Raw genomic sequence first — 21029 nt, 5'->3', positions numbered from 1 at the left:
ATAAAAAGGTTGATGTCATTCTTTCTGATGGAAGCATAGAATTCCAGTGTGTGTGTGTGTGTGTGTGTGTCTGTGTGTCTGTGTGTCTGTTTGTGTGTGTGTGTAATTTTCTTGATTCATTCATCTACTGAGGGACATCTGAATTGGTTCCATATATTAACTATGTTAAATAATGCTACAATGAACATAGTTGTGCTGGTAGCTTTAATGTGGCCATGTTTGTGATTATTTGGGTAAATACCTAGAAGTGCGATTACTGGGTCATACTGTAGTTCCATGTTTAGTCTTTTGAGGAACCTCTATAGTTTTCCAGAATAGTTCAACCAGTTTACGTTCCACCAACAGTGTTGTGATGACCCATTGAAAACATACTTTACAACTTTGTGAGGGAGTGGGGTAGAGAAGAGTTGGGGAGGTGGGGAGGAAATGGATAGTAGGGGAAAAACAATGGAGGGGGTAACAATGCTCGATAGGAAACGGACTCATTACCTTGCTCATGTAACTGTAACCCCTCTGTACAGTATCTTTACAATAAAAATATATATTTAAACTTAGAAATGTAATAACAGCGGATGTTGGTGGGGATGTGGCCAAAATAGAACTGTTGATTAAATTTCAATAGAGATCTAGGACCTTGTCCAGCCCCAAGAGCCACGGTAATTTTCTGCACTCATTCTTCCAAAGCTGACTCCCACAGACTTCACAAATACTTGTGCCTTGTACACTATTAACAATGTAGCATATATAAGTGTGACTTTTCCCTAATCATTGTCACCAATATCACTTTAGAAAACAAAATCTATTATACATTTACACATTATACATGCCTTCTCTTTAGAATCTCGCCCAGTTGCTATCCCATGGGTATGATTCATCAGACATTAGTGTTAACTGCTACTATTACAGAACATATAAAACAGATTTAGTGCCAAAAGAATTCTTATCACCTGTGACATTCCCAGTGTGAGGGAAAAGAGATTGGAAGGATCCTAACATCTACCATCACTCAAAATCTACAACTATACCTGAGAGCCCATTAATCAAATTCTCTCCATCCTCCCTTCATTTATTCTTCCCAGCCTCTGATAACCAGCATTGTACTGTCAACTGTATGCAATCAAATTTAAATTATATGTACGTTCAAGATTATGTTGTGATTGTGTTGCTGGATTAACTCACTTAACATTATTAGACCTAGATCTTATCCATATTGGTGAAAATGATAAAATTTTGTTCTATTTAAGGGTGAATATTATACCATTTACATCATTTACCATGATGAGTTTACCCATTCTTCAGTTGATACCTAGGTTTTGTCCACTTCTTAGTTTCTTAAAAATATGCTAGCAATGCCGGGCGCCAGTGGCTCATGCCTGTAATCCTAGCTACTCAGGAGGCTGAGATCTGAGGATTGTGGTTCAAAGCCAGCCCAGATAGGAAAGTCTGTGAGAGTCTTATCTCCCATAAACCACTAGAAAACCAGAAGTGGTGGTAGAGCACTCACCTTGAGCTGAAGAGTGCAGGGACAGCACCCAAGCCCAGAGTTCAAGTCCCATGACCAACCAAAAATATATGTTAGCAATAAACATGGAAGTGAAATTTCCTCTTGTATTTTTGTTTCATATATATGTGTGTATGTATATATATGCATATGTGCATATATCATTGGGATTGCTGAATCACATAATAGTGCAAGTTTTAATATATTAATCGGCTTGCATACACTTTGCCACACAACAATTTTACTAAATAACATTTGAAACAACACTGTACAAGAGTTTTGTTTTCTCTGCATCATTGTTGACACATGTACTCTTTTCTACTTTTGACAATAAACAAATTAATTAGATGATGTCTCATTTTGGTTTGGTTTGAAATTTTTAAAAGAAAGATTCTTAATTACTCAAGATTGATCTTAATTTCTTGTTCTTTTTGTTCTTTATTTGTTTTAAGGCACAGTCTAGCTAGCTCATGCTGGACTTGGAATCTTTGTGTAGGCCACTCTAGTTTCAAACTCATGATTTTCCACTTCAGACTTTTAGTGTTCTAATTACAAGAATGTATCATCATATTGAGGTTAATATTGTAAAGTAGAGTCATACATTATAAAGCTCAAATGAACATACTTGTACAGAGAAAGAGAGGTAAATAACTTTGAAAATTAATATAATGAATTAGATATTTTTACATCCTGGAAATATTTCATTTAAATCATGCATTTAAATTTATTTATTATTTGATATCAACTACAAAATTTCGAAAGAATCAAGAGTATTATCTGGAGAATTATTTGATCCTGAAATTCGTTGTATTGAAATGGTAGCTATGATCACAGAGATCTAAATTGTATTTTGTATAGATATGAAACTTCAAGAAATTTTATGTAGGATAATTTAATGAGACAGCATATGAAGAAGGAAATAAAATCACTTAGCCAGGTGCTTGTGGCTCAGGTTGGTAATTCCAGCTACTCAGGAGGTTGAGAACTGAGGACTGCCACACAAAGCCAGCTGACACAGGAAGGTCCTTGAGATTCCTATCTCTAGTTAACCACTGGAAAACTGTAAGTGGATTTGTGCTTCGAAATAGTAGAGCACCAGCCTTGAGCACAAAAGCTCAGGGACAGCACCCAGGACCGGAGATCAAGCCCCCGACCAACAAAAAGAAAGAAAAAAGAAAGAGGGAAAGAGAGAGAGAAAGAGAGAGAGAGAGAGAGAGAGAGAGCCATGCGTGTGTGGATCATGCCTGTAATCCTAGATAATTAGGAGGTTGAGATCTGAGGATCACAGTTCAAAGCCAGCAGGGGCACAAAAGTCTGTGAGACTCTTATCTGCAATTAACCACCAGAAATACAGAAGTGGCACTGTAGCTCAAGTGGTAGAGTGCTTGCCTTGAGCTGAAGAGATCAGGGACAGTGCCCAGGCCCAGAGTTCAAGCCTCACAACCAACAAAATAAGGAAAGAAAAGAAAAGAAGGAAGAAAGGAAGGAAGTGACAGAAAAAAAATAAAACAAGGAAATAAAAGAAAATCACTTTATTAGAGAGACAAGCCCTAAATTTGTGATCCAATACATAACTTGGGACAACTTTATTCCATTCCATTTCATTTCATATATTCTGAATGGCTTTTTATTCTTTGATATGTTACATCTCTCTCCTGTAAATACTTGTGACTTTGCTACCAAAAATGCATTGCTTTTTTAATGCTCTCTAAATTGCAGATTTTTTTTCTTATTTTTTTATTGTGAAAATACTGTACAGAGGGGTTACAATTACATGGGCAAGATAATGAGTACATTTTTTTTTTTTTGCCAGTCATGGTACCTGAACTCTGGGCCTGGGCACTGTCCCTCAGCTCTTCAGCTCAAGGCTAGCACTCTACCACTTGAGCTACAGCACCACTTCCAGCTTTTTCTGCTTATGTGGTGCTGAGGAATCGAACCCAGGGCCTCATGCATGCAAGGGCAAGCACTCTACCACTGAGCTACCTTCCTAGCCCCAATGAGTACATTTTTTAAGAGAAAAAATTAGTAAAAGTTTTTTTTTTCTGAAGACCTAATGTATCTGGATTTTTCAAAGAGATAATATTTCTACAAAATCTTAATTTTAACCTATCATTTTTTACAATAAAATAGTGATTTATGGAGCTGGGAAGGTGGCTCAGTGGTAGAGCGCTTGCCTTGCATGCCTCAGGCCCTGGGTTCCATTCCACAACACCACATAAGCAGAAAAAAAAAGCCGCAAGTGGCGCTATGGCTCAAGTGGTAGAGCGATAGCCTTGAGGTAAAGAGCTGAGGGACAGCGCCCAGGCCCAGAGTTCAGGCCCACGACAGAACCCCTACCCCCCAAAAAATTAGTGATTTATTTTAAACAATAAACATTTACCTACAGTAAAATGGGATAATTTTGTAAGAAGAACATCTTGAATTTACAATATCACTTTCATTGATTTACTTTAATTATAATGAAAAGTAAGCCAGTTTTAACTAAAGGATAAAATTTTAAAGTACTTAATTTTATTAATTTTAATTTAATTTAATTGTTATTGTAGAGTTGATACACAGAGGGGTTACAGTTACATGAATCAGATTATCAGTACAATTCGTATTGAACTATGTCCCCCCTTTCCATACTCTCTCTGAGTTTTTCCCTCCTGTCCCCAGCCACAAGATACACAGTTCATTTTCCACATGGTGAGTACCACAATCCTATTTGTTCACCTTTATTCCACCTTTTCTGTGCCCCCAACCCTACCAAATACAAACCAACAAAAGGAAAATAAAACAAAAGCAGCAACAATGTCAACTAAAAAAGTCTCATTTTCTTGGTATTCATTTCATAAAATATCTTGTATGATCATATGCACATAGCTATTGTGATTCTTGGTCATTACTTAGAAAGTTTTTACCAATGCCTAGAAGGCCTAGAGTTACCCTACCCCTTCCTGTAATATTTTCACATTGAGGTCCTTGATTCATTTGGAACTGATTCTGGTGCAGGATGAGATATGAGTCTCTAGCTTCCATTTTCTACACTTAAATAGCCAGTTTTACCAGCATCATTTGTTGAGAAGGGTATATTTCTTTCATCCTGTGGCTTTGGCTCCCTTACTAAATATTAGGTGACTATATGTTTTGGGACTTATTTCTGAGTTTTCTGTTCTATTTAATTGGTCATCAGCCTTATTCTTGTGTCATTATCAAGCTGTTTTTCTTACTATGGATTTGTAATAAAGCTCAAAGTTTGGTATTCATACTTTTCCAGCACTGTTCTTTCCATTTTTGCCAATGTTTAGATAATTTTTTATTAATTTATACTACTTAGGAAAGTTTAGCTCTAATTTCTATTGTTGCACAGAAGGTTCAACAATTTGTAATTCGGTGCTTCTTTGTTATCTAATGACTTATTTCCATTCTGTCATAATTTAATAGGTAAAGTTGCTGTATATTTTGGCAGTTAGCCTTTATGCAATCATAGAATTATATTTTAATTCTATTATAACTTTTTTCCTAAAATCCACATGAAAATACATTTTTTAGATTTCAGTTATTATATTTTCTTTCTAAACCAATCTGTTGAATCTCAGAGCAGAAAATCAGTATTACAATTATGCACTGCTCAAATGCAATAATATTGTGACTTATATGGATAATATTATTAGCATGATATAACATTTTAGGTACTATGAGGGCTAACTGAACTTACTCTGAGGCATGGTTACGATGGTTTCATAATATGTTCCTTTCCCACAAATGACCAAAATAAACAACATGAAGACTAAAGTCATTTTTTTCCCTCTCAATGTATAGAGAATGTACATTTTGATGGTAGTCTTTCCTTACATATTTGATAAATGCTTGAAATGCTAATTATAGACAAAATACATCCATTATTCATTTATTTTGTTGAAATTTTGTTGTAACATCAATTCTGAAAATCTTACCAAATCTTTTTATGTGTGTGTGTGTGTGTGTGTGTGTGTGTGTGTGTGTGTATACTGTCATAGTAGTCTTAGCCTTTAAGATATAAACAAATCTTTAGGAACTAATTTTTAAAATTTATGATAATAAGTTTAATTCTTTTTTTCTACCTATTCTTTATTTTTTTAAAAGTTTTCTCTTTTTCATAATTTTTTATTTTAGGTGTATGTGTGTGTTTTTTAAAGTCTTTTACTCTTTTCACTTTTGGACTTTCTTGGGTTATTTTTGCATGACTTAATTGCTGTTCTGCTCATCCACAGATATACCCATCTTCGATTATTAGACTTTATCTTTCATTGTGTACATACCAAATTTAGAAATTGATTACTCAATTCATAAACTCGCAGCCTTAACTCTTTTAATAGTAGTATTATTTCTTTATGCTTACATAATTTTTAAGTTTTTAATTTTTTTAATTTTTAATTTTATTTTTTTCATTTTTCCTTTTTTCTGTATCTCTCTCTTCCTTTCCTTGGATCTGTTTCCTCTCTCTGCATTCACATCTTGGTTAAATTTCCTCTGTCCTTTTCCTTCCTCATATTCCTCTAATCTTATTTTCTCCCCACAATTCTCCCTAAACTTATGATTTATGATCTGCTGACTCCTTCTTTGATGTTTTTAGTCCACTAATCCATGGTTCTTTGTTGTTGAACTACATTGTATCTGTTGAAATAAATTGTATCTGTACTCATTTTGACTGCATCAAAACAATCTGGCAACTACAGGGTTCTGGTTATTAAAACAGTGTTCTAACATGAAATTGGTTTTGTTTTCTCACCAAACGGGCAGAACAAGCAGGAGAAACACAAGAAAAAATGGAAAGTCCAGGTATTTCAACTCCCACTCATGATAATCAGGCAACAGAGCAGTTAATGAACAAAATTCCCTACAAACACTATTGATAAACAAGCTAAATGAAATGATTGAAAGCCTACAATTGACTCTGTATGAGAGTAATAGGGAAAAGTGTGAGAGGGCTAGGGAAAACCATGAGCATGATGAGGCTTAACCAAAGATTAATACAGCAATTTCATGAGCATGAGCAAGCTAATCAAAGATTAATACAGAAATTGTATGAACAGGATGAGAATAAACAAAGATTATATCTGCTGAACTAGATTGTATATGTACTCATTTTGACTGCAGTAATCTGGTTGATTCTTGCCTTAAAATAGTGTTCTAGTGCAAAATTTGTCTTCCCTTCATACACAAATGGGCAGCACAAGCCTGAGAAACACATGAAAAATGGCAAGTTTAGGTATCTCAACTAACACTCATGATAATCAGTCAACAGAGCAGTTAAAGTATAATCTAGAGGCGAGTTCCCAAAATTCTATACAAATAGTATGGGTAAACATGCTGAATGAAAAGATTGAAAGCATGAAAAGGACTCTGCATAAGCATGATAGGGAAATGCGTGAGCATGATGAGGCTAACCAAAGATTAATTGAGGAATTGTGTGAGTGGGATGAGAATAAACAAAGATTAATAGAGGCATTCATGGAATCCAGAAACAGACAGATGAAGGAATCCAGGGAGGCCACAAAGGGAATGCTGAATGGAGCTTATCAGAAGGAAAAGAGTCCAATGAAACCATAACCAATCAACTAAGGGATTTGAGAATGAAAGCAGAAAACCAAATTAAGGAAGTAAAGAAGTCCATACAAGATCTAAAACAAAGCTCTAACAAAGAATTTGAAGCCATCAAAGTCGACCAATTAGAAGGAAAGGGGGGAAAACAAAGTAGAAAGTCTTGACAGTAGCTTAGACCATGCAAAAGATCGAAACTTTGTGATTGAAGACAGACTGGATATTATAGAGAAAGAACATGCAACTATTCAAGACGAATCCAAGAAACATGATAGATCTACTCAACATATAGAAGACACCAACAGAAGGCCTAATCTAAGGATAACTGGTGTAGAAGAGCACCTAGAGACAGAAATTAATGGTCTAGGAAATTTATTTAACGTGATCCTAGCAGAGAACTTCCCAGACATGCAAAAAGATAGGCCTATTCAGATAGAAGAAACCTTTAGAACCACAAATAGACTAGACCAGAACAGGACATCCCACCATCACATAATCCACACAGGATCAATTCAGACCAAGGAAGAGATCCTTTAAGGGAAAAGATCAATCACCTATAAAGGGAAAACAATCAGAATAACCTCAGATTTGTCAAAAGAGGTAATTAAAGCAAGAAGATCCTGGAATGATGTATTCTACACCCTAAAGACAAACAAATATTAAACAAGAATACTAGACCCAGCTAAACTTCACAATAGATGGTCAAATTAAAATCTTCCATAGGGCTGAGAAGGTGGCTCAGTGGTAGAGCGCTTGCCTTGCATGCATGAGGCCCTGGGTTTGATTCCTCAGCACCATGTAAGCAAAAAGAAAAAAGCCGTAAGTGGCGCTGTGGCTTAAGTGGTAGAGTGCTAGCCTTGAGCTGAAGAGTTGAGGAACAGCGCCCAGGGCCAGAGTTCAGGCCCCATGACCGGACCACCCCCCCCAAAAAAAAAACCTTTCCATAGCAAAGAAAATCTAAAACAATATATCTCTGCCAAACCAGCCCTACAGAAGATACTTAAAGATATCCTATACATAGGAAACCAACAAGAGCAAATAAGGTCAAGAAACAGTGCCCAAAGAGAGAATACAAGAATCATAGGAAGAAACCAGTTTGTTACAGCCCCCAAGAAGGTAGATAACATCGCAGGAACTACCCAACACCTTTCAGTCTTAACTCTCAATATAAATGGACTTAACTCTCCAATTAAGCGACATAGGTTGTCTAGTTGTATCAAAAAGCAAGAACATTCTTTCTGCTGCCTTCAAGAGACACACCTCACCAACAAAAACAAACATATTCTGAAAGTGAAAGGCTGGAATAAAATATTCCAAGCAAATGGCTCCCCAAAACAAGCGGGAGTTACAAACCTAATATCAAATAAAATAGACTTCACATTAAAATGAATCAGAAGAGATAAAGCAGGTCAGGTCATTACATACAACTTAAGGGATCTTTCCTTCAAGAAGATATGACAATTCTAAATATCTGGTCACCAAACAACAGAGCAACCAAATTTACCTAAGAAACACTGCTTTTCCTCAGATCTCACATAGATCCAAAGACATTCCTTGTTGGGGACTTTAACACAGCATTATCCCTATTAGATAGATCAATTCGGCAAAAACTCAATAGAGAAAACTCAGATCTAAACCACTGCATAGATTAACTAGATTTAACACACATCTGCTGAATATTTCACCCAACAGCATCAGAATACACATTCTCCTCAGTAGCACCAGGAACATTCTCCAAAATAGACCACATTCTAGGTCACAAAGCAAATTTGTCCAGTTTCAGAAACATTAAAATTATGCCATGCATTCTTTCAAACCACAAGGGAATAAAATTAGAACTCAACACCAAAACCCACCAAAGAAAATCCTGTAACACATGGAGGTTGAAGACACAGTTGAACCTTCAGTGGGTCATGGAAGAGATTAGAAAGTAAATTCAAATATACATAATATTTAACAAAAATGAACGCACAAATTACCAGCTCCTCTGGACACAGCAAAGGCAGTACTCAGAGGCAAGCTTAGAGCTATGAGTTCCTATATCAACAAATTGGAGAAATCTGAAACCAACAATTTAATGACTCCTTGATAAAGAATAACAAGCTAAACCCCAATCCAGTACATGGAAACAAATAAATAAAATTAAATCAGAATTAAATGAATTAGGATCCAAAAAATCATAGAAAAATCAGCAAAAAAAGTTGGTTCTTTGAAAAAAATTCACAAAATTTACAGACCCTTAGAAAATCATCAGAAAAAGAAGAGAAAACACCCAAATAAACAAACTCAGAGATGAGCATGGAAATATCACTACAGAAACAACCAAGATTCAGAAAATTATATGGGAATACTTGTCAAACCTTTAGGCTAATAAGTTTGAGAATATGGAATAAATGGATGATTTTCTACCAAATATCGACATGCAGAAACTAAACCAAGAGTAAGATTTAAACTAACTTAGCATACCCATATCAAGCATAGAAATAGAAACAGCAATAAGAGTCCTCCCACCCAAGAAAAGACCAGGACTGAGTTTATTTACAGCTGAATTCTACAAGGCCTTCAAAGCAGAACTCACACCAATACTCCTCCAACTTTTCAATAAAATTCAAAGTGAATATTCACTACCAAACTGTTTCTATGAAGCAGTTACAACAGTCATCCCCAAATTAGGCAGGGACTCATGAAAAAGAGAACTATAGACCCATTTCTTTGATGAACATTGATGCAAAACTTCTCAAAAATTTTGGCTAATCTACTTCAACAACAACAAAATTTCACACACCATGATCAAATAGGAAGCTAGGAATCCAGAGAACATTTCTCAATACCATAAAGGCCATGTATGACAAACCTACAGCCAGCATTATACTTAATGGTGAAACTATACTTAAAGCCATTTCCTTTAAACTTAGAAAGAATACAAGGTTTTCCTTTCTCTCCACTTCTCTTCAATTTAGTATTACAATGCCTAGCTAGAGCAAACATAAAGGGGATCCAAATAGGGAAAGATGAAGTAAGCTCTCCCTCTTTGTAGATGACATATTCTTGTATTTAAAGCACTCTATGGCTTCCACTCCCATGTTACTAGATCTGATTCGAAACGTTGGCCAAGTAGCAGGTTATAAAATTAACCCTCAAAAATCAATGGCTTTCCTGAATGACAATAATGAGAAGAGCAAAGCTGAAATCAAGAAAGCAACACTTTTGTAATAGCCCCACCAAAAATAAAATATCTAGGAATTAACTTAACTAATGAAGTGAAGGATATGTATGATAAAAAACAAAAACATTCAAAACCTGGAAAACGCAATCAAAGCAGAAATGAAGTGGGAAAACCTCCCATGCTCCTGGATTGGGAGGATTAACATCATGAAAATGGCAATACTGCCAAAGGCTATCTACAAATTCAATAACATACCTATCAATATTCCAACCTCATTCTTCAAGGAAATAGAAGAAAAAAATTCATATGTAACAATATAAGACCCCAAATAGCAAAGACAATCCTTAGCAGTAATAACAGAACTGGAGGAATATCAATACCAAATTTCAAACTTTACTACAAAGCCATAGTAAATAAAATAGCTTGGAACTGACACAAGAACAGACCTGAGGACCAATGGAATAGAACGGAAGACCCAGAAATGAACCCGCAGACCTAAAGCCACCTAATTTTAGATAAGGGAGGAAAAAATAGAATGGAACAAAGATAGACTCTGAAGTAAATGGTGCTGGCAAAGTTGGTTAAACACCTGTAGAAAACTGATGCTAGATCTTTATATATCATCCTGCACCAGAATCAACTCCAAATGGATCAAAGACCAGGAAGTCAAAGTAGACACCCTGAAAACATTACGGAAAAGAATAGAAGAAACTCTAGGGCTTCTTGGCACAGCCGAAACTTTTTAAATAAAGACTCACAAACACAACAAATCAAAGAAAAGTTGGAAAAATGGTATTACATGAAACTGCAGAGTTTCTGCATGGCAAAGGACATAGCTAGCAAGATCAATAAAAAGCCGGTGGGTTGGGAGAAGATCTTTACCAACCATACAACAGACAAGGGTCTCATATCTAAAATATATCTAAAACTCAAAAAACTAAATCCTCCAACAACAAAATCTCAAAGAAACAACTGCCCAATAAATAAGTGGGTTAAAGACTTAAAGAGAAATTTCTCTAAAGAGGAAATAAAAATGGGGTCTGGGAAGGTGGCTCAGTGGTAGAGTGCTTGCCTTGCAATGCATGAGGCCCTGGGTTCGATTCCTCAGCACCACATAAGCAAAAAAAAAAAAAAAAAAAAAAAAAGTTAAAGGAGAAAACTAAAAAAAAAAAAAAAAGAGGAAATAAAAATGGCCATTAGACACATTAAAAAGTACTCATCTTCTCTATCCAAAAAACAAATGTAAATCAAAACAACATTGAAATTCCACCTCACCCCAGTTAGAATGGCTATAATCAAGAACTCTAATAACAATAGATGCTGCAGGAGATGTGGCCAGAAGGGAACCCTACTGCATTGTTGGTGGGAGTGTAAAACCTTGGTGGGAGTGTAAACTTGTTCAACCACTTTGGAAAGTAGTATGGAGGTTCCTCAAAAGACTCCACATAGAGCTCCCGTATGACTCAGCAATCCCACTTTTGGGCATTTACCCAAACAATCATAAACAAGGCTATCTTACAGCTGGCAGCTCTAGGATAAACTATGCTTATTGCAGCCTTATTTACCATAGCTAAGATATGGAACCAACCCAGATGCCCCTCAGTAGATGAATGGATCAAGAAAATGTGGTATGTGTATGCAATGGAATTCTATGCCTCCACCAGAAAGAATGGCATTGCCCCATTTGTTAGGAAATGGAAAGACTTGGGAAAAACTGTATTAAGTGAAGTAAGCCAGGTCCAAAGAAACATAGGTCCCATGGTTTTCCTTATTTGCAGTAACTAGTATATGTCTAGGACAAGTGGAACAGATCAAAAGTTATGTACATATGGCCATATAAGATGATGTTAAGCAAAATGAACCTCAATATAGGCACACAAGTGGTTTTTTCTTTCTTGCTATTGTTTTTGAAGTGTTGAAAATGTACTATGTGATTTTTTTTTTGTTTCTCTAGTTCTCTTCCCACGGTATAACTTGTTTCACTGTATTTGATGTCATTGCCTGCATCGTGTATATACATTTTTCTAATTTGGATAGGGGAAGAGAAATAACAAAGTGCTAAAATAAGGATACAGGTTGATCCATTGTAACAATGAGATGTACAAGACACTATGTTGAAAACGAACATTCCAACTTTGGGAGGGGAGGGAGGAGTTGTAGAGGTAGGGAGGGAAGGGATGGTATGGGAAACACAAAGGATGAGGTAAAAACAGTCTAGAGAAAATATACTCATTGCCTTACTCATGTAACTGTAACCCCTCTGTACAGAATTTTTACAATTAAAAAGAAAAAAGTTCATCTTATCATTAGCAAAGTCTTTTGAAATAAAAGATCATTTGAATGTAAGTGAAGAATGTACTATACTTCTGGTTATATACACCATTATTTGAATAGATTTATTAACTCCGAAAAGTATATATTTTCAAATATATACCAATATTCCACTCACAGAAGGAACCATTTGTAGATGCACTTTGTTTGCCTATTGGTATTTCTATTAAATTATTTTTAAACAATTTTCTGAAAGGTACTAAAGTTTCTCATTTCCCAGGCTATTTTCAAATCAATTCAGTCTAAATCTAAGATGTAGAATACATACATTTATCTTTATAACAGGATTTCATGTGAATACAGTGCCTATCTATAGTGAGAAAAATGAGTGCATTTTTTCTTCCTTTTATATAACTCTTACCAAAGAGATATACTGTTTGGATTAAATTGGGCATTGCTAAACTTTTTTTTTAAGCCACATTAGCCATCTGGTAAAGCACACAGCTTCCTCCTAACAATGTTTTTAGATGCATATCATAAAATATTTACAATTCTATATGAAGAAAATCTTGTTATACTTTTCAAAATACGAGTCTTGGGGCCACATTAATAAATGTGATTACCAATAAGTAACATAAAAACATATCTTGAGTTTACCATCATAAGTTTGAAAAAAGGTTTAGTGTAAGTGGCATTTATCTAAAACATCTAGAATGTATCCAGACAATATTCAAATTTCTGTTACAAAGACAACCACAGATGCTCTTAATATGGTAGATTGTTTCTCACCTGTACAATAAAAAATTGAAATTCAATTTCATGGTAAAAGAAAAAGACAATGTCTTTATGAACACTCAGAATTATATCATTTATGTACTATGAATAATAGCAATACCTAGAGAAAGGCAATTTCTTTCTTAAGGTATAAATGTGACTGAATTTATTCCTCTCCATAATATCCCAACACAGGAAATGTGACAATGCTTGCATCTAAATTGTAATTAACATATAATTAACAACTAAAACGAATTTAGAGTTCAATAAATACCTGAAGCATATATGTTTCTTACATAGCATCCTGACATCCATAGAAACATTCTGAAATCGGAAAACAGAAAGTAAGACATTGTTTAGGAAATCAGAGAGAAAAAATTAAAAAACACTAAAAATGAGCTTTTTCTATTATAAAAATCTTGTTCAGTTTTGAGCCTATTCAAAGTAGCTTTTTGACAAAAAAAATACTTATGGCAAAATGTGGAAGATACAGAATGGAGCTAGGTCAAAAGGAAAATTTCATGGAAAATTACATATTGACCTTTATGTTTAAATGTCAGAGATCAAGATACTATAGATAAAAGATGAGAAAATAAGTGTGATCCTGTATTAAGCAATCCAGTGAATGCTGACATACTTTTTACTCTGCATTTTAGACTACCTCAAGCCTATTTAATAACCCGAACAAAGTAGGGATATGGGTAAATTCTTTGTTACATACTCCTAAAAATAGTTACTTCTATAATGTAGATGAATGTACTCTAAAACTAGTATCTGTCTATCTATTACTTGCGTGCTGGAAGTAAAGATTTATATAATTGGCGTTAATAATTTTCAAGAAGATAATTCCCAATAAAAGATAGACAAACATGACTATCCCATAAATCCATGTTTATTTGACTAAGTTAGATTGAAATTATAAAATCAATTATATGTACAGGCCTGAGATACTTGTGTTTAAGCAAAACTAATGTAGGCTTGTAAAATTTTTATTGATTGATCAAAAGTAAATAATGAGTCATCATATATTAAAAATCCAAGTAAATTTAGGACTGGGATGAGTATTTCGGGATAAATGCTTGGATAAATTTTGTTCAGCAAAATTGTATCAGAAAAATTTTGTAAGTGACTTGTTTCATTACTAGTTGAAGTTTTCAAAGAATATTAACTCCCCAGAAGACATGAAAAAATTTGTAAAAGTAAAAAGAAAATAAAACATTTGATCATATTTCTGTACAATTAGGTATTTCATTTTAATATTTTTATTATATCTATAATGTATAGTCTAATCACAGCTTCTAATCATAGCAGTCAGGAACTTTCCTTGTCAGGTAGTGCTGGGAAAAACACATTCTTATAAACTATAATAAAACTATTATCTTACATTATAATTCAAGTGACAGTATATTAAAATTTTAATATGCATACCTGAGATTTTAAAACTGATCAACTAAATCATGGGCAAATTTTGACAGCATTTCTCTTATCTATGATATTCTTTGGATGACCATAAATCATAGAGAATAGAAGCAAAAATAAATAAAGAAGATTCTATCAAATTAAAAACTTCTGCACAGCAAAAATACCAAAGACAAGAAAAAGAGTGAAGACTAACCTATAAAAAAGAAAATATATTTTAAAAGTGTTTATCTATGTAAAGAAATCCTACAATTCTATTGCAAAATGAAAGTAATAACCAAAATAAAATAAATGCTAAGACTAGAAAGGACATTTCTTCAAACAAGACATACAAGTTGTTATTAAATATTATAGAAAAATCTTCAACATTACTAATCTTCAGAAATATGTGAACCAAAAGCAACCTGAAGATATGGACACAAGAGTTTTCATCTTTCTTGCTATTGTTTTTAATGTACTTATAATGTACTATTTGATTTTTGTAGGTTTTTTTTATTGTAAATATACTGTACAGAGGGCTTACAGTTACATGAGCAAGGTAATGAGTACATTTCATATCAAGCATTGTAGCCTCCTCCTTTGTTTTCCCCTACCATCCCTTACCTCCCACCTCCACAACTACCCCCGCTCTCCCTGCTGAAGTTGTAAAGTTCGTTTTAAACAGTGTCTTGTAAATCTCATTGTTACAATGGATTGACCCGTATCCCTATTTAAGCATTTTGCTTTTTCCTTTTCCCCTCCCCAAATTAGAGAAGTGTATATAAAAGATGAAGGGCCCCAACATCAAATACAGTGAAAACAAAGGTTATATCTTAGAGGAGGAACATACAAAGAAAATCACATGGCACATTATAAATATTTTAGAAACAAGAAAGAAAGAAAAAAGATATTTGTGTCCCTATCTTGGGGTTCATTTCGCTTAACATCACCTTATATGGTCATATGTATATAGCTTTTGACCTTTTCTGCTTGTCCTACACATGTACTAGTTATTGCAAATAAGGGAAACCATGGGACCTATGTTTCTTTGGGACAGGCTTACTTCACTTAATATAAGTTTTTCAAGTCTTTCCATTTTCTAACAAATGTTTCTTTTGTATGTTCTTCTCCCATGTATAAGCCCTGTGTTCACTGTATTTGATTCTGGTGCCCTTTATTTTGTACACACATTTTTCTAAATTGGGGAGGGGAAGGTAAATCACAAAATGCTTAAACAAAGATACAGGTTGATCCATTGTAACAATGAGAGGTACAAAACAGTATGTTGAAAACGAACTTTACAACTTCGGGGGGAGGGGAAGTTTGGGGAGGTGGGGAGGGAAGAGATGGTTCGGGAAAACAGAGGAGGCAACAATGCTCGATATGAAATGTACTCATCACCTTACTCATGTAACTGTAACCCCTCTACTAGTATCTTCACAAAAGTACATCTTTATAAAAATATATATTAAAAATTATGAGGATACATGCTCTTCTATCTTTCAGCATGGATATTTCTAAAAATATCTGAATTGCCAAGGATGTGGATATCAAACCATTGTTGTATACTATGGCTGGAAATGTAAAATGGTGTAATTGTTTAAGGACATAATATGTAGGTTCTTTAAAAATTAAAACGCAACTGTTGTATTCTGGGAATTTACTTGAAGAATTTAGGTCAGGATCTTGATCATAATGTTTATTTCAGCAATAATTAAAATAGTCATATAGTAGTAAAAGCCTACATTTCCACACATAAATGAATAAAATATGATATATAGATACTTGCAATATTATCCAAACTTAAAAAATAAGGAAATGTTAAAATATTTAAGAGCACAGCTACAACCTAAATATATTATGCTGAGATGTGTATCACAGGAAGGTAAACACTTCATGATTCCATTCCTATGTTACTTAACATTTTAAATTTTATTTTATTGTAAAAATGATTTACAAAGGGGTTAAAGTTTTATGAGCAAGAGAATGAGTACATTTCTTGACTAGCATTGTTGCCCCCTCCTTTGTTTTACTTCTATATCCCTTCCCTTCTTAACATTTTTTAGATTTATTTATTTTTTATTGTCCAGGTGATGTACAGAGGGGTTTCAGTTACATAAATAAGGTAGTGTGTACATTTCTTGTCAAACATGTTACTCCTTCCCTCATTTTTCTCCTACTTTCTCTCACTCCTGCCAAGCTCCGCAAGTGTACACATCATTTCTAACATATTGTCTTGTGTATGGCGTTGTTGCATTGGTTCCCCCTATGTCTTTGTCTCGCCATACAAAGGACATAGGGGGAACCAATGCAACAACGCCATACACAAGAAAATATGTTGTAAATGATATGTACAACTTGGAAAAGGGTTGGGGTTGGGAGGGAAAGCAGGAGAAAAATTAGATAAGGTGTAATAAGTTTGACAAGAAATATACTTATTACCTAACTTATGTAATTGTAACCCCTCTATACAACACCTTGAAAATTAAAAAAGAAATGTAATCATTACCTTACATATGTATTTTTAAATAAATTTTACACAGGAGTAATCCTTAAGGTCTATATAATCCTTAAGGTCTATCTAATAATAACCATAAATATATATATATGAAAGTTTATTCCAAGATGTTCATCACAAAGTTGTTCATAGGTATAGAAAATCAGTCATTAAAATGTCAAAAAAAAAAGCAAGCAATGAAAGAAACTGTGAAGTCTTTATAGAACACAAGATAAAGCTTTAAATGTCATATTTTTAAGAACAATGATAATGATATAAGTTGAAAAACAACGTACAAACCAAAGTCAAATATTGTTTCAAAAATAAAATTATAATGTAAGAACTTATTCTGGAAATATTGGTAGTTTATTTATTGGGGATAAAAGCAATGTTAATATTCTTTAACATACATTTTGTACATGTTCCATAATAAATATTTAATACCTAATCTGAAAATATATTCATCACAATTCTATAATAACAATAATTCAAGCATTAAAATTACTTCTGAAAATATGTAATGTTACAAATCTTTTCACAATAATTTCTAATAAAAGCTGGGCGCTGGTGGCTCACGCCTGTAATCCTAGCTACTCAGGAGGCTGAGATCTGAGGATCGCGGTTCAAAGCCAGCTCGGGCAGGAGAGACCTTGAGACTCCTATCTCCAATAAACCACCAGAAAACCGGTGGTAGAGCGCTCGCCTTGAGCTGAAGAGCTGAGGGACAGTGCCCAGGCCCCGAGTTCAAGCCCCACGGCTGACCAAAAAAAAAATTTCTAATAAAAATGTATAAACATGCATAATAATGAAGCCATCTCTAATTTTCTAATTTTCAATAGTTTATTCAAACAACAGGGAAATGAAGAAGAAATTCTTTGTGGAGTCAAGTAGCTTACCTAACTAAGTTAAAAGAGCCATCATGTGCACCCATGTTGAATAAAAGAAATAAGAAAATGACTTTCTCAAAGGTACACAATTATTTGAAAGACTTTCTTGCTTATTACTCATGTAATATGTGAATAGTAATCATGCAATCAAAATCTTCAAAACATTCTTTCAAAATTATGTATCACCCTTTTAAAAAATATTTATTTTATTGTAAAAATAGTGTACAGAGGGGTTACGGTTATATGAGTAAGGTAATGAGTACATTTCTATCGAGCATTGTTACTCCCTCTTTTTTTATTATGAAAATACCATACAAAGGGGTTAGAATTACATGGGCAAGGTAATGAGTACCTTTCTTGTCATAGCATCTTATGAAATCTAAATGATTTTTGCTCATTTGATGAATATTTTCTGGTTCTAAAATATGAATTACTTATATGGGATGCATTTCTGTTCTAAATTTCTATAAACAGTTAATGAGCTCCCTTAGTCAGCAGTTACTTTACCTACTTCTGCTTCAACTTTAGTTTCTATTTATATTAAGATATACAACTATCAAATTTGGGCACATTTCTCCAATTATGATAATAAATTACAGAGTAAAAATTTAGAGAATTTAATTTTTCAATGATTTTTTAAGCCTTATGAAAGAGCAAATGGTATGTGTCATAGACCTTGTAAAATTTAGCTCTTCTAAAAGTCATTTGAAACCTTCTCCCATCAGCAGCTTTTGAATGTGAATCCCTTTGGTCTTTCCTTGTATGAACCATCATTTTGCTTTTTAATACCAACCAGCCTTTTTGAGAGAGAAGGCATTTGGAAATTAGCAACCATTTTGACTCTCTGACCAAACTGTGCCATGGATTTCTTCCAAACACGGCATCTGCATCTATGACCACAGGCTTCCAAGAGACATTTTCTAATGCAGCAGTAAAACTGGCTACAATATTGTCACAGGACAAATGCAATCATCTTTTCTCCTCTGGTGACTTCTATAGAAGCCCTGTGAGTAATTTTTGGTGCACTTTTGATTTTTTTCATAACAAAATGAGGGAAGAAGGTCAACCTCTGTACAGAAGTTTATCTATTTAAAAGTACCAAATTAATTGATTTTTAATCCAAATAACTCAGATGTATGCATACAGTATGACATTTTTCTCAGCTGTGTAAAATTGACTCTACAGAGAAATGAGTTTGCAAAATTAAATTAATATGTTTATTTGGATTTGTTACAAAATTTCATAAAAATTTACCAAACTTCCACAATCATAATTCTATTGACAAAGTTTCTTTGGGTTTATGGTTTATTACTTTGAGCAATGGCTACTTCTTCCATGAACAGTTCTTTACATCCATATCAGCAATGACGACAAATGAACTCATTCTTGCAAAAAGACCATCAAAATTATATATTGTTGCCAGAACTAGAAAAAAATGAAAAAGAATCAGTTTAAGTATTTGAAATGCCCCCTAAAAAAATGAACAGAAAAATGGAGGTCACTTATCAGTGTATTTCCACAGTATGTTAATGCTTAAAATACACCTTGTAAATTAAATATGGACAAGCATATAGACATTCTTTTAGCTAATAATATTAAGATACATATTTTGTTCTTGTAAAGATTTGAAATTCATACTAATATGAATGGGGAGCACTAATGAATTTCTGAATCCATATAGACTCCATATAGACAATATCATGAGAGAAAAAAGAGAGAGGAGAGAGAAGGGATTTACATGACATAATTGGATGGATATTAAAATGAAGAACATATTTTGTTCTAAGGTACTTATACTTATTGTGAACAACTGTCTTGGTAAAAGAATTTTGTGTTCATACACAGAATTTTTTATAGCTAATTTTGATATTTACTGAAACAACAAAAAGGACTTAATTTATTTCATGACTTCAATTCTAGGATCTCAAATACTGTCCAATATCTGTGAAATTGTGGAATGAATTCTGTCAAAAGTTTGCCTATATTATCTGTAAAGTAGATTTATATTTGTGTAATTTTGTAGGGTGACTTGGAAATTATATGAACAGGTCTCAAAAAAGGCATATATAAAAATGTCCCTTTATATTGTTTTTAGGAAATGCTTTAACATTCTTTAGCCACAGTTTCATTATCTATAACATGAAATCTTATCATCTGCTTTAAATATATGTTAGATTTGTATTCATAACAAGCTCAAAAATAAAATCATATTATAAATATTAAATGGGTAAAAGAAATGCACTCATTACAGTAACTGTAAGCCCTCTCCATATCACCTTTTCAATAAAAGTATATAAATGCCAAAAAATGCCTATTAGAATAATTCTAAATAATATTGTATATTTTAATCTCTTTATTAGATGAAACAAAATTATTGCTTTAATATTATTTATTAAGCTGTGCTCAAAACGGTTCAAAGTTTTATTCACAGCAATCTGTAATTACTAGTATTATAGTGAATTTTTATTTAATTAAGAATAGAACAGTGAAGTGGATGAAAGAAAGTAATGGAGAAGTGAATTTGTTCAGATACATTGAATATGCTTATGGAAATATAATGAAATAACATTGTACCACCAATATATACTAATTGACGAGCCATTAGCTTACTGATTTATCAAGTATTTAATTCTGAAAAACAATATTCATTAATGATAAGGTTTAGTGTATACTGGGAATATTAAATATAAAGATTTTGTAGTAAAAAGGAATGCATTTTTTTTATTTTTCAGTCACAGCATCACTATTTCACTCAAGCTATTATTGAACTCACAATTCTCCTATTTCAGCATTCCAAGTACAGGATTCCACATGGGTGCCACCACATCTATTTTCAAACAAATTCCGTTTTGGTATACAGTTCTATGATTTTTGACAAATGTAGAGTTTTTATTTCCACCATAATTAAGATATAGAATATTTCTGTCATCAAAAAGGCTTCCCTCTGAAGTATTTTTGTCATAACTT

Source organism: Dipodomys merriami, unplaced genomic scaffold (genome assembly GCF_024711535.1).
Source record: "Dipodomys merriami isolate MVZ:Mamm:240054 unplaced genomic scaffold, mDipMer1.0.p SCAF_3, whole genome shotgun sequence".
Classification (NCBI taxonomy): Eukaryota; Metazoa; Chordata; class Mammalia; order Rodentia; family Heteromyidae; genus Dipodomys; species Dipodomys merriami.
The sequence above is the reverse complement of the archived record's forward strand: the minus strand, read 5'-3'. Positions refer to the sequence as shown.